This window comes from Hemitrygon akajei, unplaced genomic scaffold (genome assembly GCF_048418815.1).
Source record: "Hemitrygon akajei unplaced genomic scaffold, sHemAka1.3 Scf000045, whole genome shotgun sequence".
In the NCBI taxonomy this organism is placed as follows: Eukaryota; Metazoa; Chordata; class Chondrichthyes; order Myliobatiformes; family Dasyatidae; genus Hemitrygon; species Hemitrygon akajei.
The window spans coordinates 7,763,742-7,788,805 of NW_027331931.1; the positions used below are offsets into that span (position 1 = coordinate 7,763,742).

At 46.3% G+C, this 25,064-nt stretch overlaps 3 non-coding genes across 3 annotated transcripts; 2 read left to right on the forward strand and 1 right to left on the reverse strand.

Annotated features, from left to right (window-relative positions):
* The first annotated feature begins 14,586 nt into the window (after positions 1-14,586).
* Positions 14,587-14,670, forward strand: trnap-cgg (transfer RNA proline (anticodon CGG)). The gene is given in 2 exon segments: positions 14,587-14,622; positions 14,635-14,670. It is a non-coding gene; the product is annotated as a tRNA-Pro (tRNA).
* A 5,459-nt stretch (positions 14,671-20,129) lies between these two features.
* trnas-uga (transfer RNA serine (anticodon UGA)) lies at positions 20,130-20,211 on the forward strand. Its single transcript has one exon. It is a non-coding gene; the product is annotated as a tRNA-Ser (tRNA).
* A 3,658-nt stretch (positions 20,212-23,869) lies between these two features.
* On the reverse strand, positions 23,870-23,941 carry trnae-cuc (transfer RNA glutamic acid (anticodon CUC)). Its single transcript has one exon. It is a non-coding gene; the product is annotated as a tRNA-Glu (tRNA).
* Between the last annotated feature and the right edge of the window lie 1,123 nt (positions 23,942-25,064).

Genomic DNA, 25,064 nt, shown 5'->3' on the forward strand with positions numbered 1-25,064 from the left:
CATCCTTTGAGTCAATAAGTCACACCTGTGGATCATTGTGGCTTGTTTGGACTCAAGGAGGCGCACCTGATGCCCGTCGGCTAGTAGGTGTATATAAGGGGCTCTGGGACTGAGCCTAGTCGGGTGGTCGTCCTGTCTGTCTTGTTCCCCTGTTTCTCTTGTACGCGCTGGTCCCGCTGTTCTGTCCGGTTCGCCTTGCTCGCGTTGTCGCGCTGTTTGCCTGTCTATCCCGTTCTACCTGTTCATCATGGTTGCCCTGCTTGCGCTGTTCGCCCGGTTTCGTTCTATGCGTCCTGTTCGCCCCGGCTTGGAGTACCCACCGCTGATCAACCAGTTCTGTGAGTCAGTCTCATAGTCACCCTGGACCTAGTCCCCTTCCTATCCCTCGCCTCCATCGGGTAAGCCAGGCCAGAGTGGCGTTGCCTGGCGGAAGACTTTGTCTCTTTTCTACCCCTCGCTTCCAACCGGTGGTACCCCGCAACTGCCCAGCTGTCCCGCGTCTTGCCCTGGCCTTTGTGTTCATGCCAGTGAGGCGACCCTGCCAAGCAGTTATGCGGCCCGCCCAGCGGACTCTCTTCCCTGCATTCCTTGTCCCAAACACCCATCCTCTAGCCTAGCCAAGATCCCGCCTCGCCATGGACTCCGGGATCCCGCCTCGCCATGGACTCCGGGATCCCGCCTCGCCATGGACTCCGGGATCCCGCCTCGCCATGGACTCCGGGATCCCGCCTCGCCATGGACTCCGGGATCCCGCCTCGCCATGGACTCCGGGATCCCGCCTCGCCATGGACTCCGGGATCCCGCCTCGCCATGGACTCCGGGATCCGCCTTCCTCCTGCCATGCCTGAACTCTGGGTTCCTCCTGCCATGCCTAAACTCTGGTATCCTCCTGCCTTGCCTGAACTATCTCTGAACCCCAGGATCACCTTTGAATGCCACGTCCCTCACGCCACGGTCACCTCACCTTGTTCTATCCTTTAGTTGTCCCCGTCCTGCCCCTAGTACTTCAGTGCCTGCGTCCTGCATTTGGGTCCATTCCATGTCCGCTCATGACATCCGGGTTGAGCACGATCTGTAACTTCTCAGCGCTGCTCTGCGTCCTGTCACTGCCCTCTCGTAAACTCTGATTATCTTCTATACTATCCATAATTCCACCAACTTCGAAATCATTGCAAATACAATAACTCACCATTCCACTTCCTTATTCACATCATTTTTAAAGCACACAAATCCGGGGGTCTCAGAACAAATTTCTGCAGGAAACCACTGGCAATGGAATCCAAAGGGAAAACGTTCCATCCACAACTATTCTGTGCCTTCTTGGGCGTCAGTCCTGAATCCATAAGCGAACTTTTCAAGGACACCAAGTTTTCTAACGTTCTGAAAGGTCTTACCATGGTTAACCGAAGGATGACCGTCACAGTCTCACAGAATGGAACCTGGGTCGTGAGAGATGGTCTGCCCCTCACAAAGCCACACTGATTCTCCCAAATCAGACACAGCTTCTGGAAATTCTCGTAATTCCTGTTTATAAAAATGTTCTCCAATAATTAGCCCGTCGCTGAAGTAGGACTCACCGCTTCCCTCAGTCACCCAGGGATTCTCTCGACCACATAAGATAACTTATCTATACTGATTTTTTTTCAAACGTACGGTACATCCTTGTACATCCTTAACATTGGTACCTTGTCGCACATCGGCCCGTTTAACGCTTTTCTCACAAATGTCCCTCTGACTGGTGAATACTGAACTGAAGTCTTCATTCAGGACCTGCCCTTCTTCCCCCGACCTCAGGGGCTTGTTTCATTTTCTTTCCCCGACCGGTCCTACACTCATTTCCGGTAATCTTCTTCTTCGCATACATCTCGAATGGCTTAGGGTTTTTCTTAAAGCCACTGTAGACCTTCTGTAGACGGTTCTAGTTATCCTAATTCCATTCTTCAGTTTGTCCCCGGCTACTTTGTAAATCTACAGTCATGCCTGATCCTTGCTTTCTAATCCTGAGGTCAGCTTCCTGAAGCTTCTCTCTTCCTCTTGGCCAGATGTTTCACATCACTTGCCAACGTTGGTTCCTTCTCCCTGCAGTCCTTCCCCTGTCTCAATGAAGCAAACCTGTCCAGAACCCCATGTAAGTGCAGCCTAAAATATATTCACATTTCCGTTGTGTATTTCCCAGGACATATCCGTTCCTGATTTATGTTTTGATGTTCCAGCCGAATATCTTCATAATTCCACTTACACAGTTAATTACTTCGGGAAATGACACAGAGCCGTAGGACGAGAGCGTGTAGAATGATTAACTTGAACCCTGACAAGGGGCAGTGGGCAGAGAGTGGAGCAATGGGATGGTATGGGGAATGACACGAGGTTGTGGGGACACAGAGAGGCATTGAGATTACTTGGTGACTGATCCGGGCCTGTGTGATTAGTGTATGTAATCCTTTTACGAAAGGAGGGTGCTGGACCCCTTATGATTTGCCTACCGACACAACCGATCCACAGACATTGCAATAGCCATTGCTCTACACACCGTCCTTATACATCTGGAGAAGAATTGTGCTTATGTAGGAGTGCTGTTCTTGGACTCCAACATCATAATCCCCTCCAGGCTCGACAGGAAGCTCAGAGATCTCGTCCTTGACCCTGCCTCTCAGATCGCCAGTATGTTGTAAGAGTGGGTTCCCTCACCTCCACGCCTCTGACTTTCATCACAGGAGCCCCTCAGGGCCATGTACTGAGAACCGTCCCTTACTCCCTGTATACCCATGACTGTATCGCCACCCACAGCTCCAATCTGTTAATTAAATTTGCCGACGACACTACATTTATTGGCCTAATATCAAAAAATAACGAAGTGGCCTACAGGGAAGAACTTATCTCTCTGACACAGTGATGGCAAAATAAAAACCTTTCCCTCAATGTCGCAAAAACAATGATCTGGTTGTTGATTACAGGAGGAATGGAGACGGGCTAACCCCTATTGACATCAATGGATCTGCGGTTGAGAGGGTAAACAGCTTTAGGTTCCTGCAATCCACATCACCGAGGACCTCACGTGGCCTGTACAGACCAGCTGTGAAGTGAAAAATGCACAACAGCGCCTCTTTCACCTCCGACGGTTGAGGAAGATTGGTATGGCTCAGAAATCCTGAGATTTTTCTGCAGTGGCACAATTGAGAGCATCATGACTGGCGGCATCACTGCCTGGTATGGGGACTGTACTTCCCTGAATTGCAGTACTCTGCAGTGAGTTGTGCGGACAGGCCAGCGCATCTGTAAATGTGAACTTCCCATGATTCAGGACATTTGCAGGGACAGGTGTGTAAAAAGGGCCAGAAGGTTCACTGGAGACCCTGGTCAGCACAACCACTATCTATTCCAGCTGCTACCATCCGGGAAGCGGTACCGCAGCATAAAATCCAGGACCAACAGGCTCCGGGACAGCTTCCACCAGGACATCAGGCTGATTAACTCACGCTGATTTGTTTGTACTCTATGCTACATTGACTGTTCTATTTACTATAAATTATTATAAATTACTATGATTGCACATTTAGATAGAGACGTGACGTGAAGATTTTTACTCCTCATGTATGTGAAGGATATAAGAAATCAAGGTAATTTCAATTCATTTCAGAGTGAAGCACGATGAAATATTAGTTTTATTATATTTTCTAAAGACTTTTTTTATTACTGCATAAGTAGTAAAATTGATGTACGGAACTACAGTAAATTAAATACATCTAAGAGCTCCCACTAATGGCCTAACCAGGTATTTCTGTGCTCTCACAACACCCTTCCTTTGAGCTCAGGACCATGGAATCTCCGAGTCTAGGAGCACGAACAAATCCACCAGTGCCGGGACTACGGAGCTTCCACCTACCGGGTCGCCGCGCCCCCATGGATCAAACCCACGGAGACGAGGAAAGTCCCCAACTTTCACCCACCATTCCACAGGCCCTTCGGTCTGAAGACCCTATCGACTCGAAACGCCTCGCAAGCGAGCAGCAGCACCTCACTCTCAGGGGAGCGAAACCCCACCAGCTACGATTGTGGCGGACTGGAGGTGGGAGAGTGTCCCTCCCCCTCCTGTATTTAGCAGACTCTGGCGTGGTGGTGCGTTGTTCCACTGTGCAGCGACACCTGCACAAATATGACCTTCATGGAGGAGTCGTCAGAAGAAAACCTTTCCTGCGTCCTCACCACAAACGTCAGCGTCGGAAGTTTGTAAAGGAACATCTAAACAAGCCTGAAGCATTTTGGAAACAAGTCCCGTGGACTGATGACGTTGAAGTAGATTGTTTTGGCCTCAATGAGCAAAGGTATGCTTGGAGAAAAAAGGGTGCAGAATTTCATGAGCACGGGGGTGGATCGATCATGCATTAGGCTTGTGTTGTAGGCAAGTGGCACGGGAAACATTTTCCTGGTGGAGGGAAGAACGAATTCAATTAAATACCAGCAAATTCTGGAAGCAAACATCTAACCCCGGCTGTAAAAAAGCTGAAGGTGAGAAGAGGACGGCTTCTGCAACAGGATAATGATCCTATGCACACCTCAGAATCGACAATGGACTACCTCAAGAGGCGCAAGCTGAAGGTTTTCCCATGGACCTGACAGTCCCCCGACCTAAACATCATCGAACATCTGTGGCTAGACTCCAAAAGAGCAATGCGGCCCAAGAATCTCACAGAACTAGAAGCCTTTTGCAAGGAAGAATGGGCGAAATTCCATCAACCAAGAATTGAAAGACTATTAGCTGTCTGCAGAAAGCGTCTACAAGCTGTGATACTTGCCAAAGTGGGTGTTACTAAGTACTGCCATGCAGGGTAACCAAATCTTTGCTTCAGGCCCTTTTCCTATTATTGTTATTTTGAAACTGTAAAAGATGAAAATAAAATGTAATCTTTCTTAAATTATTAAAGAAATCTGTAAACTTTAACTTTATGCTTTTGGAAATCAAGTCATCTTTTACTCACTTAGATATTCAGAGCAAAAGAAATTTTGACTAGGGGTGTCCAAACTTTTGCACGCCACTGTATATAGAAGAAAAGTGAGAGTGAAGGCAAGTGGGGTGAGAGGAGTAAGACAGGGGAAAGGAGAAGGTGAGGGTGGAGGAAAGAGGCTGAGGGAGAGGGGGTGTGCTGAACTATTAGAGAGGGGTGAGAGAATGGTGAGGGTGAGGAAGAAGGGAGGGACGAAGTAGTAGATTGCGCTGTGGAGAAGAAGATGGTCAGGGAGCTGCTCACATTCAGAAACGGTGCTGGTGAGTTCCATTCCTTCTGTGGCAATATAGGACCGGGTGGGTAACACGAAAATATCGAAAACACACAATAAAAGACGAACAAAGTCAAGACGATGAAGGCAGAAATTAAGATAAACTAGAAATTATTCAACATATTACAGTATCCTGAAACAGTTTAACTCAAGCTGGTTACTCACACAGGCACAATCAAGTGGCAGGCATAATCACCAAAATCATGCTTTAAATTGTAAACTCATGAAAGAGACGATCCAGTACTCTAATTCGAATCTTGGGGGAGTTTTAGAGTGAGAGTCCGACAATTTTATTATGACCAATCCATTCCTCGAGATAGGACAATACATCAGACACATCCGGATATAATATTACAGGATTAAACAGCAAAAGCAATTTACTTAATAGTCAACCAATAAAAAACAAGAAACAAATCTGCAGGTATGTGTGTGCCATTCCAAACACACATAATAGACAGAAATCAGTACTTGAGAAACAACAAAAATATGCTGACCTGAAAAATAAAATTGAAAGACTATGAAAAGGGTGTGCAATGTCCCAATTGTAATATCCACTGATGGTTTCATCCCAGACTCACTGCACAACAATAATTACACCTACACAGCAATATTTCTGTAAATCTCCAGAAAGCTATAATAATAAATATCACTAGAATAGCAGGAAAGTTCCCAGCAATTGAAAAATGAGTTTTATCAGTCTTAGCTGTGAGAAAAAAAATAATAAAAATTATTAACAGACATGTGTTTGTACTGGAGTAAATGCAGAGGAGATTCAACATGTATTTTACTCAGATGGAAATTTGGAGAACTGCCAAACTCGACAGTTACGATTCGGATCTGTGTCCAGGTGGATGTTGTCTGCTCATCGCGTGTTGACGGATCCGATGTTGGGTGCAAACAGCTAAATCTCATTGCGGTGCTGCCCACTCACTGCGAGCTCGGACCAGTCCCGATCTGACCGTCGGGGTGCTCACTGTGAATTCCGTCCGCTCTCCCTCTGACGGTCATATTTTCAGCAACTGCTCCGTTTCCTCTCCGTCTGCGAGAAGCACCGGCTTTGTCCGTTACTTGAGCGGTGAATATTTACACCGCAGGGCGGGGTTTATTATTGAACGTGGTTCGGCGATGATGACAGCGGGGTTATATTCAAAAATAAAAATAAGATGCAGGATAAATTTAATCACTGGCCGGTGGCGAAGGTCGCAGGGTGCGGGCGCCGAGGGGTCTGATCTCATGATGTGGCTCCGTCGGGATGAAAACCAGTTTTATTCTCCCCGCTGCCACGTTCTCCAATGACCGCCGGTTCTGCACTGTCAAGGTGGAAAAAGACCTCCTCCCACCACTGAGAAGACTTTAGACATTTTATTTATTAATTAGTTGACTTGACCGGATATCTCGCTGCGCTGGGGAGCTGCTCTCTGAATTTAAACTGAGTTACCCCATAAATAAACGTGTTTATGCAGCAAATTAATACCATCAGCATGTATCCGGAGTGTTCAACATTTTCCAAGCCTTGGAGTGAGTACGAGCAAAAACGGACGTGGGGGAGGCAATGACGGGAGAATGAGAGCACAGTGGAAAGTGGAGTGCAGACACACGGGGAAGAGAGAGATGGGTAGAGAAACTGAGATAAAAACGAGAGGCAGACGGAAGATCAGAGAGGTAAGGGAAAGCTAACGAACTAGAGACGTGAGGGAAAAGAAATTTCAAGGGAGCAGACACTTTGGTTAGAAAGACTACGGCGGAGAAAGGTTGGTTGGAATGAGACTGGGAGCGGGTGAAGGAGCTATAGAGTGAGCGAGGCGGCAGAGGAAAGACAGACTGGGAGAAAAGGGAGACGAGTGGAATAGAGTCTTGCAGAGATGTGGAGAGGCACGGGGAGCGAAAGAGAGAAGCGTAGGAAGGAGAAAGACTGGGTGAAAGACGGGAGAAAGGGAGAGGTTGAGAAGCAGAGAGTGACAAGTACGGGGCGTGAGACAAGAGAAGGATACGCATAGAAGGAGAGTGACGAGGAGAGAGAAGCAGGGCGAGGGAGAGTTGCAGAAGAGAGAACGAATGGGCTGATAGAAACCGGAAGACAGAAAGCCTTGAGGAAGACAGAAAGACGTGAGGAAGACAGACTGGACAGACAGAAACTGAGGGACTTGAGAGAGGATGAGTGAGAAAGAGAACAGCAGGGAGATAGTCTGGAGGTGAGAGACACGGGGTGGGGGTGGGTAGGATGGGAGACTGGGAGAGAGAGTCCCGGGTTGGGGAGAGATAGCGGGATTGGAAAGCGACAGTGATGGGAGAGACAATGGAAGACGGGAGTGATAATGGGGGATAAAGGGAGACTGGAGAATGTGCAGAGACGAGGGGTAGAGAGTCTGGGGAGTAAAGAAGGACAGGGGAGAGGGACGTAGGAGAGAAGACAGTTGAGTGGGAGACGGAGTGGATGGCCTTTGGGAGGAAAACGGCGGGGGGCGGGAGAAACTGCGGGTGAGAGCTGGAGGAGAAAGTGGACCGGTATGAGAGAGAAACAGGGAGACAGTGTGCGGAGAGATTGTGGAAAGAGACGGAGAGAACTTGGGGAAGAGAAAGACTGGGTGGAGATGGATTGGAGAGAGAGAGTGTGGCGAGTGACTGAGGGCGAGAGACTGGGGAGAGACAAAATCGTTAGATAGAGACTGGGGAGAGAGTGATTCGATAACAGAGAGACTGGCGAGGGCGATTGGGGGTGAAACATTGGGAGAGAGGGAGAAGGAGACCAGGGATAGAGACTTCTGGCATAGAGATTGAGCGGATCAGTCTGGGAGAAATAGACTGGACAAGATAAACTGATTGGAGAGAGATTGGAGAGGGAGCCTGGGAAATAGACTGGTTGGAGAGAGATTGGAGAGAGAGCCTGGGAGATAGACTGTAAGAAGAGAGACTGGGGAGGGACATGGACAGGGGAAAGAGAAACTGGGGAGAGAAACGGTGTGAGAGAGTTTGTGAGAGAGAGAGAGTAGGGAATGAGAGAGAAAGGGTGAGTCAAATACAGGAGTGGGAGAGAGTGAAAGGTAGAGAGAGAAATGGAATAAGAGAGAATAGGGCAGGGAGAGGCTTGAAGAGAGAGACAATGGAGACAGAGCCGAGTGGAAATGGAATGACAGGGTAGGAGTCTGAGGAGCGGGAAGGGCGGGGTAAAGAGGGTAGGGGTAAGAGAAAATGGGAGAGACCACTTCGGAGGCGAGATAGCGGCTGGAGGATGAGACGGAGAGAGAGAAACAGCGGCAGAGAAAGAGACGGGGGAGAGAGAGTGGCCGGAGAGGGTATGTGGGGCAGATAGAAGAGGCAGGGGTGAGAGGGAGCGACATGAGGAAGAAAGACTGGAGCGGAACGGCTCTGAGAGAGAGAGAATGGAGTGCCGAGGAGAGATACTGGGGGTAGAAGGAGTGAGAGATGGGGCACGAGGAAGATGAGGTAGAAAGAGAGCGAGGGGGAGAGGTAGAACCAGACAAGGAGGAGGAATGCTTGGGTGAGTCGAGGGATCTGGGTTGGGGAAAATGATTTGGAGTGGGAAGAGAAGTCTGAGTGACGAGGGAGATGGGTAGAGACCCGGAACAGAGATTATCATCAACATCATCATTGTTATTGTTGTTGTTTGTAGTAGTATGAACATGAGATTGTGCTGGAGTGAATGCAATGGAGATTTAATGTGCAGTTTGCTCGGATGTTTTGTTTTAGAAATCAGGAAGTGTAACTCATTCCTTCCTTAATGCAGAGAGAACATTAGGATTATCCATCGAAATTTGTATAATTGTGAACAAAATTCACGAATATTCTGGAGCTGTTTTTTTTTGCATAACAGATTTTTCTAATACGAAGGAAAAGTGTAAAGTTTACTGCAAATCTCGGCTGTTTGTTTTCTTTTTCGTGTCATTCCCAAGCAGAAGACAAAACTATCAAATGAGTTGCTTTCCTGCCGAATTGGTCCTGAATATGCTCAGATCCTGACCCGCTCTGTTATTACCCAAAGGGAAGCGGTGGACACTAAAGAGGGAATACAGTGAAATGATAAAAAATAAAAGTTAGGATGAGTTTAATTTTTGGTCGGAGGTGGAGGTCGCGGATTCTAGATCCGTACCTCAGGGAGCGCGAAGCGCAGAAACAAATATCGCTGTGATGACTGAACACTCCAGTATTAATTGTCTGGTGACAATAAAGCAAAGTATAAAGTATAGATTCCGAAGGTTCTGCTCCCGGGTTGTGTGTCTCTCCCTTTTATTTTCACCGCTGTCGCGTTCACCGGGTGACCGCCAGAAAACCTCGAATCTGGAAGAGCCTATCCCTCTCCAGTTAATTTGTTTTGTTTGTTTTTTAACGAGGTAGACTTGCTAGCTCGACACTCAGCCCAGGCATTTCTGGAGAGCGTGCAAGGTAGCCGGCCCGATTCGACCCGGACCTTCTCGCCCTGAACTCCAGCGCTGATGCCAGTATGCCACCAGCCGGCATAGATCTGTAGTATCAGCACTGAAATCGGAGAGACCGCCTCTGAGAAGAATTTAGATTTTTTGTTTATTAATTAGTTGAATAATTGATGCGAGCGGATATTTCGCTGCGCTGATGAACTGCTCTCTGAACTTGGACTGAGTCACCCCATAAATAAACGTGTTTGTGCAGCAACTTAATAACATCAGCATGTATCCGAAGTGTAGAAATATGTACTCCGATTCGTTGTAATTCTTTGGATCCAGTTCGGCAATAAGGTAATAAAGGAATTCGGCAATATTCACCGACCACAGGATGATGAAGCTTCCGGAGATGGTGAGAAGTAAGATCACAAACCTCCTCCTGCTCTCCATCTCCGGGTCACTGCGGTTCTTCGACTTGCTCTGACCCCTCAGCCCCTGACGGACGCGACTCGTCACTAAAATGTGTCTGACTGTCAGAGCGTTGAGCAGTAGTATTAACACGAACGGGAGTAATGGCGTTAGAACGGTAGTAAGCCAGTCATATCCCAACCACCCGGGATCCGTATAGGTGCCCGGCTTTGGAATACAGTCCCAAGGTATATTGTCAATGACTTTTGCAGGATGGTATGTAAAGAATCTGGGCACATTATTAAAACAGAGCAGAACGCCGGTTGTTGCCAGAACAACAGCCGCAGTTTTCCCGGTGCAATATTTTGTTTTCAGCTTCTGGCAACAGATGGCGACAAACCGATCAAACGTAAACATGACGGTGAACCAGACAGAACAGTCTGTGGCTGAAAATCCCAGGACAGAGATCAAACTGCATACGTGGGTGATATCCAGGAAAGTCCAGGGGAAGTAATAATAACTGATCCGCCACAAAAGGACCCGAAAGATAATTGTTAGTAGATCCGCCGTTGCCATGGCCACCAGGTAGCGAGTGGTGCAGGTGGAGAGGCCACATTTTCCCCAGGACAGGATCGTAATCGCCACTAAGTTCACTGGGAGGGAAAGCAGAAAGATAGAATGAATTACAGTCTCGCCGCTCCGTGGGTCTCAGGGCCGGGATAAACTGGAAATTGAGAACAATCAGACTTTGCAGAGAACTCATTTCTGGAGGTTGACAAGTATAAAGCGGGAGTGAACGATGCCTGAAGCGCGTGAATGCTGGGTGAACGGGAATAGAACGCGGGACTGGAAAAGAAACACTGTTACAGAAGGAGGTATTGCCAACTGATGGCCAAGTGCACTATGGAGAAATCAATATAAATTTCACACCAGAAGGTTCTCGACTAGTTTGTGAGGCCTGGATACCTCGGCAACTGTCTCAGCGATGCTGCTTACCGAGTTCCCGTCACTTATGTTCTGGCAAACTCCATATAGTTCGAAGGCGTGCTCCCTCCGTCTCTGTCCACTTCCAAAGTTCGTTGTTGAAAGCAATTTTATTTCCCGCATTTTCATGTCTTATTCTCGCTTCGTTTGCATTCTGCAACAACTTCTCTTCGTGGCTCCTTCACACCGTGTCAATGGATCTTAACAGAAAGTTTCAGTGTTCGCTTTTAAAGATTTTGCCTGGCCCGCTGAACTTTGAGATATTTTGAACGTTAGTGATTAAACCATCTAATTTTCAAAGGGAAGTCAATGTAGATACTTTAAAACATTTGTCACTTTTAGGGGTTGCTCCGAATCCCTGCAGCATTTTGCTAAATGCTTCCGTGCTTTTTTTTCGAGAGCGGAGTATCGCCTTTACCCGGTCTGTCCTGTCACGGACACTGCCAGGTTGACTCTTTCTTCTTGCTTCACTTGACGGATAACAGAGCGTGGAAACAATCCCCGGTACACTAAAACGCACACACACCCGATATGAATTTTGAAAACTCCCGATGTTTTTTACGGATTCTCACTCGGAAGTGATGTCTACGGTTCTCCGCTGAATGTCACTGGGGTTTCGCTGCCCGCTTTCCCTTCGAGCTCGCAGCAGTTTCTGAAAACACCGCGCAATACCTTTAAATTTGAATTTCAAACATGTATCACCATTGAGACGGATAAAACCAAGTAACCGGTAAAGGTGCTGGGCGCAGTGAATGACGGGAGTTTACTTCGACAGCGGCTTTGCATTGATAAATCAAAACTAGACGCACGAAAAGGCTGGATGAACTCAGCAGGTCGGGCAGCATCCGTTGAAAGAAGCAGTCAACGTTTCGGATCCCTTCGTCAGGTTTCAACGGATGCTGCCCGACCTGCTGAGTTCATCCAGCTTTTTTGTACGTCTTGATTTGACCACAGCATCTGCAGTGTACTTTGCGTTTGATAAATCAAAACTGCCTGCTCTGAATCCACAAAATGAGTCCATCTCACCGAACTTCCTCTCCACATCTGTGTCAGCAGTCGGTTCATTTTCAGCTGACACCGCGGATTAATCTGCAAAGGAGCTTCTGGAAAAAGCACAGAGTTTTGACACAGTGTTTGCACCGATACCCCGGCATCACAACGCTGTCGGTAACTGAACGAGACCACAGACCGCGCACATAGGACTGCAAATGATAGTTCGCAGATATTCTTACCAGGAACTCCGATAACGGCGATGATCAAGTAATATGTCTTTCTCACTCGGTAAAATGTTTCAAGCATGCTGTGTGAGATTCAGCCTGTCTTCCAGCTGCCTGCGATCTCGCTGAAGAAACTCTGAGCTGATGAATCTCCACGGTCATTCATTTATACTCGCTCCGGCACACTGAATATTCAATACTACACAAAGCTGACTGTCTTACAACCGCTGGGATAAAAATAAACATGATGTCATTCGATTACAATCCCAATTGTGATGAGGCATGGATAACTTGACAGGAAATTACAAAATCTCCAAGATGAAGAAATGACGATGCGAGCTGTCAGCGAATGTTGTTGTGAAACACCCTCAGGATCGCCTCTCGGTTTCATGATTGTTATTGTGGATCTTGTTAATTGCTTGGCTCCGTGGACTTTGTCATCACAGACCGATGCTCTACTGTTCGTCGCCTGTTCAGTTTGAGTGGCAATAAAACACATCAAAAGGAATATGCTGTTTGTGTGCTCCTGTAATAGAGTCTTAAACCAATAAAGTGCCCACGCCTGCTATAGGACATAGGAGGAGAATTAGGCCATTCAGCCCATCGAATGTGCTCTACCATTCGATTCTGGCTAATTCTGGATCCCTCTCAACCCCATACACCTGTATTTTCGCCATACTATTTAATACCCTGACCAATCAGGAATCTCTCAACTTGTGCTTTAAAAATACCCACAGACCTGGCCTCCAACGCAGTGTGTGACAATCACTGCTCACTGGCTAATGAAATATATCCTCCTTACTGCTGTTCTAGAAGATCGCCCCCTCAATTCTGAGGCTGTGCCCGCTACTTCTGGAAATCCCCACCATAGGGAACTCCTCTCCACATCCACCCTGTCTGGTCCTGTCTGCATTCGGTAGCTTTCAATGTCTGACGGCATCCTTGCTCTCGATGCTTGTTAAACAGGAGGAAGCCTGCTCATGCATGTAAGAAAGAATATGCAGCAAAATGTCCACTGCTATCCTATGAATGGCAGAAATCCAGAAATTGCCCACGACGGGTCAATAAATCTCACCTTGAGTGCGAGATAGGACGGCAGCTTACTCTTCTTCTTCGATCAAAGTCAAGAGAAGCAGATCCAGAGAAACGGACCGCACCCAGTCGGCCACTTGTGTTGAAAGGGAGGGAAAAGGCTGATCAGTTTTCTCCCGGATTTTGTAATGGATTGTGAGAAAGGCTGAGGAAATCATCAGGGGCTCTCCGTCAATATCAAAGGCAACTCGCATTCGTCCTACTGTTCCACGATGTCTCCGACCTCATACCGTCAGGCAGAACGTACCACGGGCTGAGAACAAGGTTTGTTCGGCTGGGTAACATCTTCTTCGCCCTGTGAGACTTCTGAACAGCCAGTTGTCATCCACTAAACATTATTTATGGCAACGTCTGTAGCATTATTCACATATGTTTAACTATATGTTGTACTGGATATGCACTTAATGTCAACTTGTACAGTATACCTCCCGAATATATATTTAGTATCTGGTAATGCTATTGTGTTAACATAATTTTATGTGTTGTATGTGATGTAGGTTTTGTGTTTCCCTGCTCAGACCCAGAAAAACGTTCGTCCAGCTGTTTGCCTGTTTACGGTTTAATAGCAGTAAATCTGAAGCTGAGCTTGAATGATAACTTTGCAGCGGTTTATGTGAAAGCGCAGTTGATGGTGCCACAAAACAAACGGGCAAGGTCAAGTACGGGATTCGGACGCGCGTTTGCAAAACAGAATAGGTGACCAGTACATCGCTTTAACCTCACCACCACCTCGTCGGTTATTCAATGTTCTGCATTCCAACAGGCTGGAGGAACTCAGCAGGCCAGGCAGCATCGACGTGTGAAAATTCGTCCTGAATAAAGTTCTTAATGCGTGTCAGTTATCAAGCGTCTCCGCTGTTCATGAAACAAATGCTTCTATACACCCGCCTGAAATCATGCCAATTATTCACCGTCCAGCAGCCGCCGGGGCAGGGACCTGCTCAGAGGCATCTCCCAATGCAAGAAAAGTATGCTCGGAATTGAGTTTTAAACAAACGTCCCTTGTTTGGTTCCTTTCCATTGGCAAACGCATTCTGATCTGCTCTACATCAGGTTCCGTTATATTCTTATTTTGACTGAATCAAGTAACGAATACTCTTGTAATCTCAAAGGAATACAGGCACAACATATATCGAAATCAGGCTCTCCTCTCAACAACGGAGAAGGCAACGGGTTTTCCACCAATTAACTTCAAATGGCTTCGAAGTTCAGTTGTGACGCAATCTGCGAGTGCAGGCTCGTTGGTCTAGTGGTATGATTCTCGCTTCGGGTGGAAAAGCACATGCGAGAGGTCCCGGGTTCAAATCCCGGACGAGCCCCGTTATTGGACATTATCAGTGATTTGCTTCACGACTTTTGCATTGACGCTCGAGATAATTGGCTATATCAAGCAGAAACACTGAAGAAGGAATTCGAAATAGTTTTCAAGGCAGATAAGTTTGAGGTTTCACATTTTGGAATGTCAAACCAGCTGAGTATTTATTCTAGGAATGACAGAGCACCGGGGAGTGCAATTCAGCAGGGAGAGAGAGTCGTAGAGAGGCATAGTTTGATGAAACCCGTCTCATGTGCAGAGAGACTGTGGGAAAGGTGTTCGGCACGCTGGCCTTAGGAGGTCAGTGTAGGAGTTGGGAGACTGTGTTGCAGTTACACTCTGTTGTTGACATACGTGTAAAATGGAAACAGTGCAGCAGTCTTTGGAAAACGATGGGTCTGCATGTTGATGAGCGCTGTAGACATTAATGTGGAAGAACAAGAAACTGGCAAGTGAACTTATATAGTTTAACCTCTTCCCTTTTCCCGACCAGGACACAAGTGCCTCTAACTTGCGTACAATATCCGTTTATACATTTCATAGGGTTGCGAATCGGTGCGGGCAGAAATTAGGTGACAAGCGAAACTGCCCACACCGGTCACATTGTTGTGCCAAACGCTTGGGATTTCGAGAGCTGGAATCTTCCCACTGAACTCATTTTCTGCTGATCCAGATTGAGAGTCTCAGTTCTGATCTTCACCAACATCTGTCTTACGGATGTGACTTACTTCAGAATCAGAATCAGATTCGGGTTTAATATCCCGGACAGATGTCGAGAAATCTGTTAAATTAGCCGCAGCAGTGCAATCAATACATGATACATATAGAAATAAAAATCAAACATTCAATTAGAGTAAATATATGTATATTAAATTGGTAAATTGAAAGTAGAGCAAAAACAGATAAAAGAGTGATGCAGTGTTCATAGGTTCAATGTCCATTTAGACATTGGATGGCAGAGGGGAAGAATTGGTTCCTGAATCGCTGAGTGTGTGGCTTTAGGCTTCTGTACCTCCTTCCTGACGGTAACAGTGAGAAGAGGAATGTCCTGGGTGATGAGGTCCTTAATGACGGCCGCCGCCTCTCTGAGTCACCGCTACATGAAGATGTCCTGGACACAACGGAGGCCTGTCCCCAGGGCGGAGCTGACTAATTTCATAACTTACTGCCAGTCTCGCCGCTGGCTTTTCGGGGCAGCGATGAAGATCCCCCACCCCTGTCAGTCGGCAGCGTTCAGGGATTCATTCATCGGGTCAGTAGCTTCCTCTCGGTTTGCGCAATTCCCTGCCAAGTCCCGGGTAGCGATTCAGAAATACCGACGGGTACATATGTAGACGGACTCTTCATTTTCGTTTCACTGAAGTTTTCTTTGACCAGTTCGGCTTGTTATCTCTGAGGTAAGCCCTTGGAATTGTAGGGCCGGTGAGCACTCTCAGTCTGCCCTCTGCCATTTGACTTGTTTGGCAAGAGTGACCCTACCAAGAGCCAAAGCATCAACTCCTAACTCCAGCCAGCTTCGCTCTCCAGGTTACTGAGCCAGGCAAGCCTTCACACCGCGACTAGGTTGTGTTCTGTTTGGAGTCTATGGATGTGATCACTAATTACAAGCCAACCCTGAGACGAATACCAGGAATGTCTGACAACAGACCGAGCTGAAACCAATCACGTGAAAGTGACAGTCTCAGCCCATCCTGCGTTTGCAGTGAAATGTGCAAACGCTTTCTGAAGAGTGTCGTTCTCCGTGACGCCACTCGCTGCTCCATTCTGTAGACACTGAACCATTTCAGCAACGACCCAGGACTGATTACACACAGTCACTCACACCGGGTGGTCCGGAGGAACAGCCATTGCGTTGACTGTACTGCTGATCCATGACTGGGACGGGTGAAGCATCGAGGAGGCGGTGACTTTCCCTGCTACCCATGCTGCACTCGGAACTTGGAGGAACACATCGTTTACGTTGACTCTGCAGGCAATCCCGTTTCTAATGACACCAACAGGCGTCTCAGCAACAGATGGATATGCTGATTGGGTGGAGTCGAAGCAACAATCTTCTCATCAATTTTAGTAAGACCAGGGAATTAATTGTACTCCAGGGAGAATGCGTCAGGTGAACAAACGCAAATCCTCACTGGAGGTTCAGAACGGTGAATTTATGGAATTTGTTGCCACAGGCAGCAGTGGAGGCCGGGTCACTGGGTGTATTTAAGGCAGAGATTGAGTAGTTTCTGCGTAGTCAGGGCATCAAAGGTTATGGTGAGAAGGCGGGGGAATGGGACTAAAGGGGAGATTGGATCAGCTTATGATGAAATGGCGGAGCAACCTCGATGGGCCGGATGGCCGACTTCAGCTCCTTTGTCTTATGGTCTTATGGTCTTCTGGGTGAATATCGTCAAGTTCCTAGGCGTCGACATCTCAGCGGATCCATCCTGGTCCCAAAATGCTGACGCGGTCAATGTGCAGACGTCATAATTGTTCATTAATGACATTTAGAGGGCTGTCGAAGAATCAAATGCATTTCTGTGGGCGTACCTGAACAGCATTGTCAGTTCTTGCGTCACAGTCTGGTGTGGGGCGGGGCTCCAATGCGTAGGATGGAAAGAAGGGGCAGAGTGCTGTAGTGACGGGCACGCCTCGCCAATATCATGTTCTCAATACGGTGCCAAAAGAAGGCTGGGTGCATTATTCAGAATCATCACCAGACCAAACATGCCCTCTACATATTTCTACCCACGCGGGTGGGGAGTGGGGGAGTGTGGCGTGGGGTGGTGGATGTAGAGGAGTCTGAAAATAGAAAATCACATTTTTATTAAGAGCCGTTTTTTCTGCTCAGCTTAGACATTTCTCCACACATGAACACATGAACTCTCCCTAACAATTCTCTTTTTTAATTTCTATTTATTTTATTTATTGTAATTCATAGTGATGTACAGATTTTTTTTTAAAAAGATCGTTAGTGAGAGATAACATAGGATCAGAGTATGGGAGTTATATGCAGGCCTCTAGCAGTCGACTTTGAGTACAAATGACAACGGGAGATGCACAAGGCATGTGAAAATGGCAATATTACGATGGTCATTGTAGGATCTCAACATGCAGGTAGTTTGGGAATGCCTACTGGATGGTTTTTTTAGAGTACATTGTGGTTGAGCCCATTAGAGAAAGGCAGTTGCGGATTGTGTGTTGTGTTGTGCTTTGACCAGGTAGATTAGTATACAGGAATGCTTCAGAGTCAGTGATTGTAATGTGATCGATTTTATCCTGCAGTCTGAGAGCGAGAATCTAAAATTAAACGTATGAGTATTCCATGCAGTAAGTGGAACTGCAGTGGCACGAGTGAGGAGAAGAGAAAGGTGCAAACGGTTAATATTATTCTCAAAGCCTGCATGTGCAATACCACTCTGATATTCGTCTGCTCCGGACAACAACTGAATCCAGACCGGTCATGGGTGTTGATGTAAGGACAGACATCAACTCCGGCACGAAAAAGGAAATGAAACAAATCTCACAAACCCCAAACTGTCTCCTCCCCCCCAGCAAAAAAATAATAATAGCGACAATAGCAGTCCCCCAAAACATCAATGGCAGAAAGAAGTCAGGGACGATAACAATCCTCGACCCCGTCACTCGCATGGAAACACAACAGCAATAACAGTTCCCGACCACGTCATTCGCAGAGAATAATGTCATGGACGATAACAGTCCTCGACCCTGTCACTCGCAGAAAACAACAGCGACCTAAGTCTAGGGCTGGCCAAGTCGATTGGAAAGGGGAACCAGCAGGGTTAACGGCAGATCCATCAGGGCTGGTGTTCTAGGGGCAATTGGAAAGGCGCAGGATAGATGCATCACAAATAAGAATAAATATTCGATAGGGAGAATGAGGCAACAGTGGCTGATACTGGAAAGTAAAGGCAGCATAAAGGCAAAAGTGAGGGCTTATAATATAGCAAGCATTAGTGGGAAGCTACAGGTTTGGGATGCTTTCAAGATACAAAAGAAAGCAAATCAAATTTGATGAGAGGAAAAAATAAATGGCTAATAATAGAGAAAATACTATTTTTTCAGACATATGAAGAATAAAAGGGATGCGAGAGTGGGTATCAGAAAGCTGGAAAATGACGCGGAAGAAGCAGTAATGGGGGGAAAAAGTAAAGGGACGAACTGAATGAATATTTTGCGTCAGGCTGCTCTGTGGAAGACACCAGCATAATGGCACCGATGAAAAGACGGACGAACTGAATGAATATTTTGCTCTGTGGAAGACTCCAGCATAATGGCACCGAGAAACATGTGTCAGAGGGCATCAGTGAGAGTGGATGTTATGGCTCTGGAGAAGGTGCCTGTGAAGCTGAAAGCTCTGAAGCTGTATGTCAACGGGACCAGTTGGACTACACCCCAGGGTTCTAAAAGGGGGAACTGAAGATTCTCGAGGCAATAATAGTTCTCCTTCACGTATCATTACATTCTACAATAGATCCTGATGGTTGGAAAATTGGGATTGTCACTCCACTCTGAAAGAAGGAAAGGAGGCTAAAGAAAAGAAAATATAAGAAAGGTAACCTGAGTTCAACGTGTTCAAAAACTCAAAAGATTATAACAAATTTAAGATCAAAGACAGTTGAGGAGAATGGGAGAAGATTTGTCAAATAGATCATCGTGTGGTACGGTGATGCACATTGGAAGGAAGGATACGGTGGGATACAAAGATTTGGACACCGATGCTCAAAATTTCTGTTACTGTCAACAGCTAAGCGAGTAAAAGATGACCTGATTTCCAAAAGGCATAAAGTTAAAGATGACACATTTCTGTAATATTTTAAGCAAGATTACTTTTTTTTTTATTTCCATCTTGTACAGTTTCAAAATAAGAAAAAAGGAAAAGGTGCCGAAGCAAAGGTTTGGGCCACCTGCATGGTCAGTACTTAGTAACACCCCCTTTGGCAAGTATCACACCTTGTAAAGGCTTTCTGTAGCCAGCTAAGAGTCTTTCAATTTTTGTTTGGAGGATATGCGTCCATTCTTCCTTGCAAAAGGCTTCGCGCTCTGTGAGATGCTTGGGCCATCTTGCATGCACTGCTCTTTTGAGGTCTGTCCACAAGATTTTCGTTGATGTTTAAGTCGGGGGATTGTGAGGGCCACGGGAAAATCTTCAGCTTGTACCTCTTGAAGTAGGGCTATGTGGATTTTGAGGTGTGTTTAGGATCATTATCCTGTTGTAGAAGCCATCCTCTTTTCATCTTCAGCTTTTTTTTTTTTACAGACGGTGTGATCTTTGCTTCCAGAATTTGTTGTTATTTAATTGAATTTATTTTTTTCCTCTACCAGCGAAATGTTACCTGTGCCATTGGCTGCAAGACAAGCCCAAAGCATGATCGATTCACCATTTCCGTTACCGAAAATAAATCAAGTACAACCCTCACTTCAGGTGCAGTGCTACGGAGGGTGCTGAACATTGATGGAGCTGCGATGGCCGAGTGGTTAAGGCGTTGGACTTGAAATCCAATGGGGATTCCCCGCGCAGGTTCGAACCCTGCTCGCAGCGCTCACACTACAAGCAGCAGCATGTAGTGTGCCAATAAAATTTAACACCCTGGATGCTGTCTGAGCGCTGGCCCCAAATGTGTTCAGTTGACAATCTGCAGATGCCTTGCAAAATACCTGATCCATCGGCTCGCCATCTCTGTTTCGTGAACAGTTTCCTTTGACAGTCTCACCGCAACCGATCGTCCTTTATTTTAATCCCAACGAAGTAAATGACCTCACACATTCCTGCATTCCTGTTTATTCAAAATAAACACTTTTGTCCAGTTTGTGCCCTCACTGAACGAACCAATTGCAGCCTAAATATTCTCATTGCAACCTGCTGTCCGGCAATTCACGTCATCAGCCTCACACAGTCAAGACAGTGTCTAACAGTAGATTTTCAGTAGGAACAGGACGATTGATGCCGGTGTGTTCTACAACTGTACGGATGCAGAGCGCCTCGCTTCGTTCACCAAGGTATTTCCTTACGTTCGACAGCGGGGGATTTATCGCACTGAGCAGAATCCTCGCGTCCAAATCAAACAACACACACAAAATTTGTGTCTGTTGTTGTTTGAATTTCCAGCATCTGCAGATTTCCTCGTGTTTGCTATCCAAATCAGAACTAACTTTGGAATTTTAAGAATTAATGGCACTAATTTAATGTTAATTGCCTTTATAATTGAAGGCACTGGGAGAAGCATCAATAAGTATAACGTGCTCCTGCTCCCTCTGTTGAAGGGCAATGTGTAAACGCATGAACCATTTCTCCTCCTCAGTACAAACGGTGAGAATACTTACGAGTCCTGCAGCGTTCGAGTTTAAATGAAGGGACGGAAAGATCCACTTCGTTTTGTCGGTGAGGTGAGTTACTCTGGTGGTAAAAAAAAACACTGGGAGGAAAACAGTGGGCGAAAGTGAACATGAAATTGATAAATTGCCGTGTAACTCTCTCTCTCTCTAACTGCCTTTCAAATCTCCCTTGTTCTGTCTACGATGTGACTCTCTCCCCTGCCTCACATCTATGTACCTCTATCTCTAACACACCCACACACACATTCTCATTTTCTCTCTCTCTCTCTCTCTCTCTCTCTCTCTCTCTCTCTCTCTCTCTCTCTCTCTCTCTCTCTCTCTCTCTCTCTCTCTCTCTCTCTCTCTCTCTTTCTCTCTCCACATCTCACTCCCTCACTCCCACACTTTCCTCACAAGTTGAAGCGAACGCTTAGCTATCAATATTCGTGTTCAGTGAAAGGACTGTGTGAATGCAGTGGGATGTTTATAGATTTTCCTTTATAAGACAGCTCGAGTGGAGTGTAGGGGAGTGGGTGTAAACTGGTGCTGAAATGTCGGGGCGAACAGGTGATATGACATGAAAGAGTAGCGAATTTTTAAACAAATCTGCTCCTGTACTTTGGTTCAGTGCTCAGTTATGACACGACCACCATGTGAAATTTCGATTAGCTGAAAACACTTGAATTGTCAACTTATAAAAATATTTCCATATTCAATAAGATATGTTGTTCAGCCGCGGCTGGGAGGGGGAGATTGAGATTGTGACTGATTCTCTGAAGTGGGCAGCACGGTCTCTGAACGCGAAAAGCTTTCGCCGTTTCATATCACTCACTGTACAGACTCCCCATTGCTCTCTTGTCTACCGAGCGACCCCGCCTATTGCCATAGACAAATCGGTTCGCTGACCTTCCGTCAAAATCATCCTCGCCAATTGTCACTGAAGCGGTGTCATGGTACGACATCAACCAATCTCGTAAAACTACGTGCAACTACCTAGCTCCCATTCGTGCATGCAGATCTCAATCCAACGTGTTATCCAATTGCGGAAAGGGTTTCACCCGAGTTGCTCCCTCCCACAGACTCTGACTGATTCTGCCTCCCCAAAGTCCCGTCAATACTGAGCCAAACTCAGAACAACGTCCCATTATATAACATTCATATCCATATGCTTCTGATCGAAGCTGGGGGCGCAGTCAGGGCGTCGAAATAAAGGCGGGCGACAGAAGTTTATCTCCTCTCACCGGGGGAGACGGTAGAAGATTTGCTGGAGGACACCGGCCGATTTTTGACCGGCAACTGCGGTATGGGGAGTAGGATTGAGGAAAAGTCTGGGCCAGCCTGATCTTATTGAATGCCGGGGCTGGCTGAAGACTAGAGACTCCCCCTTCTTTCTGTTGTCTGTCTGTTTAAAGAAAAGGAATAAACAGGCCTTTCTTGGGCCTGCATGCTCCCCCGTGGATATAATAGTTGGCAATCTATGTCATCAGTTTGCCTGAGGAATCATTTCCAAGCCTGAAACTGGCACAAGATTTATATCAACCGTTTGTTCATGATGCAGAATTGTACAATTTATGTTCTGCGTACTCTCTGTCTTTTCGAGCCTGCAATGACGCTGCAAGTGTTTCATTGTACCTGTCCCTCACCGTCCCTGTGCACACGGCAATAAACCCGGCTGGACCTGACAACACTCACTGAGATTTGAGCAGTGATGACCCCGGGCAGATGAGTCAAGGTGATGTCGGCAAACTGAGTGAGTAGGACCAGAGTCCAATATGGGAAATGTATGGTCACCCTCTTCTACACAGAGACAGCATCTCTGCGTGGATTGAGGTGCAGTGAGGAGTGAAGAGGATCAAATCTACATTGTACCGATAGCAAGTTATTGTCTGTAAGACCTCGCACAGTTATTTCCAGCTTTATTAATTTTAAATTAATAATTTAAAATAAGCACATTAAATTAGGGCATTGAGGAATGCAGTGGAACAGAGAGATCTAGGAATAACAGTGCATAGTTCCCTGAAGGTGGAGTCTCATGTAGATAGGGTGGTGAAGAAGGCTTTTGGAACGCTGGCCTTTATAAATCAGAGCATTGAGTACAGAAGTTGGGATATAATGTTAAAATTGTACAAGGCATTGGTAAGGCCAAATTTGGAATATTGTGTACAGTTCTGGTCACCGAATTATAGGAAAGATATCAATAAATTAGAGAGAGTGCAGAGACGATTTACTAGGATGTTACCTGGGTTTCAGCACTTAAGTTACAGAGAAAGGTTGAACAAGTTAGGTCTCTATTCATTGGAGCGTAGAAGATTGAGGGGGGATTTGATCGAGGTATTTAAAATGTTGAGAGGGATAGATAGAGTTGACGTGAATAGGCTGTTTCCATTGAAAGTAGGGGAGATTCAAACGAGAGGACATGATTTGAGAGTTAGGGGGCAAAAGTTAAAGGGAAACACGAGGGGGTATTTCTTTACTCAGAGAGTGATAGCTGTGTGGAATGAGCTTCCTGTAGAAGTAGTAGAGGCCAGTTCAGTTGTGTCATTTAAGGTAAAATTGGATAGGTATATGGACAGGAAAGGAGTGGAGGGTTATGGGCTGAGTGCGGGTAGGTGGGACTAGGTGAGATTAAGAGTTCGGCACGGACTAGGAGGGCCGGAATGGCCTGTTTTCCGTGCTGTGATTGTTATATGGTTATATGGTTATTGAGACAGCACCTGCGATATGTTTCTCAATGTCATCTTCTGCTCATACATTTTGTGGTTTTATGGTGCTGAATCAGGCGGATGCAGGTTAAGCATAGACAGGAATCGGGTTGTTGTGGAAGCAAGTTAATACACAAAATAATTTAAAATAAGCACATTAAATTACAGCAGAAAATATCTTAATTCCCTGACCGGGAATCGAACCCGGGCCGCGGCGGTGAGAGCGCCGAATCCTAACCACTAGACCACCAGGGAAACTGATAATGTTCTGACTACAGCAATAGACAACTACCAAACCAGCAAAATATGAAACAAAACCTATACATGAATAATAATGAATAAATGTGATAAATATTGTCACGAATCTATTGCTCAGCAATTTGCAGACCGCGTGTTCACCCAGTGCTTCTGGTTAAGGAACACTCTGGACTCTGAATGAATCAGCGGGAAACACTCTTTCTCCGGTGTCTTTATAAAGACTGTGACATTTAGATTCTCTTATGAGCCCTGGGTCATTTTTGTTTCTGTCCTCGCCTCGAAACAATTCAGTAGTCGGCCCCCGATTCCCGCGACATTGTCGCCGATACATCTGGTGTCTTGTTCCTCACCCTCCGCCTGGGTAGAGGTAGGAGAAAGAAAATCAGACTCCAGAATGCCCGAAATACGGTCTGGGGATGGAATGATAGATAGATAGATAGATAGATACTTTATTCATCCCCATGGGGAAATTCAACATTTTTTCCAATGTCCCATACACTTGTAGCAAAAACTCATTACATACAATACTTAACTCAGTAATAATATGATATGCATCTAATCACTAACTCAAAAAGCATTAATAATAGCTTTAAAAAAAAGTTCTTAAGTCCTGGCAGTTGAATTGTAAAGCCTAATGGCATTGGGGAGTATTGACCTCTTCATCCTGTCTGAGGAGCATTGCATCGACAGTAACCTGTCGCTGAAACTGCTTCTCTGTCTCTGGATGGTGCTATGTAGAGGATGTTCAGGGTTTTCCATAATTGACCGTAGCCTACTCAGCGCCCTTCGCTCAGCTACCGATGTTAAACTCTCCAGTACTTTGCCCACGACAGAGCCCGCCTTCCTTATCAGCTTATTAAGACGTGAGGCGTCCTTCTTCTTAATGCTTCCTCCCCAACACGCTTTTGCTCGGCTTTTTGATCGTGCTCTAACCGTGGTCGCGTGTGCGGGAGCCGCTGGTACTGAGGATGACTTGCTGATGATAAATAAGCCTAGAATTCTTTAAATAAGCCTCACAGAAACCCCGCAATGATTTGAAAGTCCTCAGGGTAGGCAGTTCCTTGTTTGCTGGTCGCGGAACTCAGTACATGGTATGCTTGCTAAACATCTGCTCTGGCGG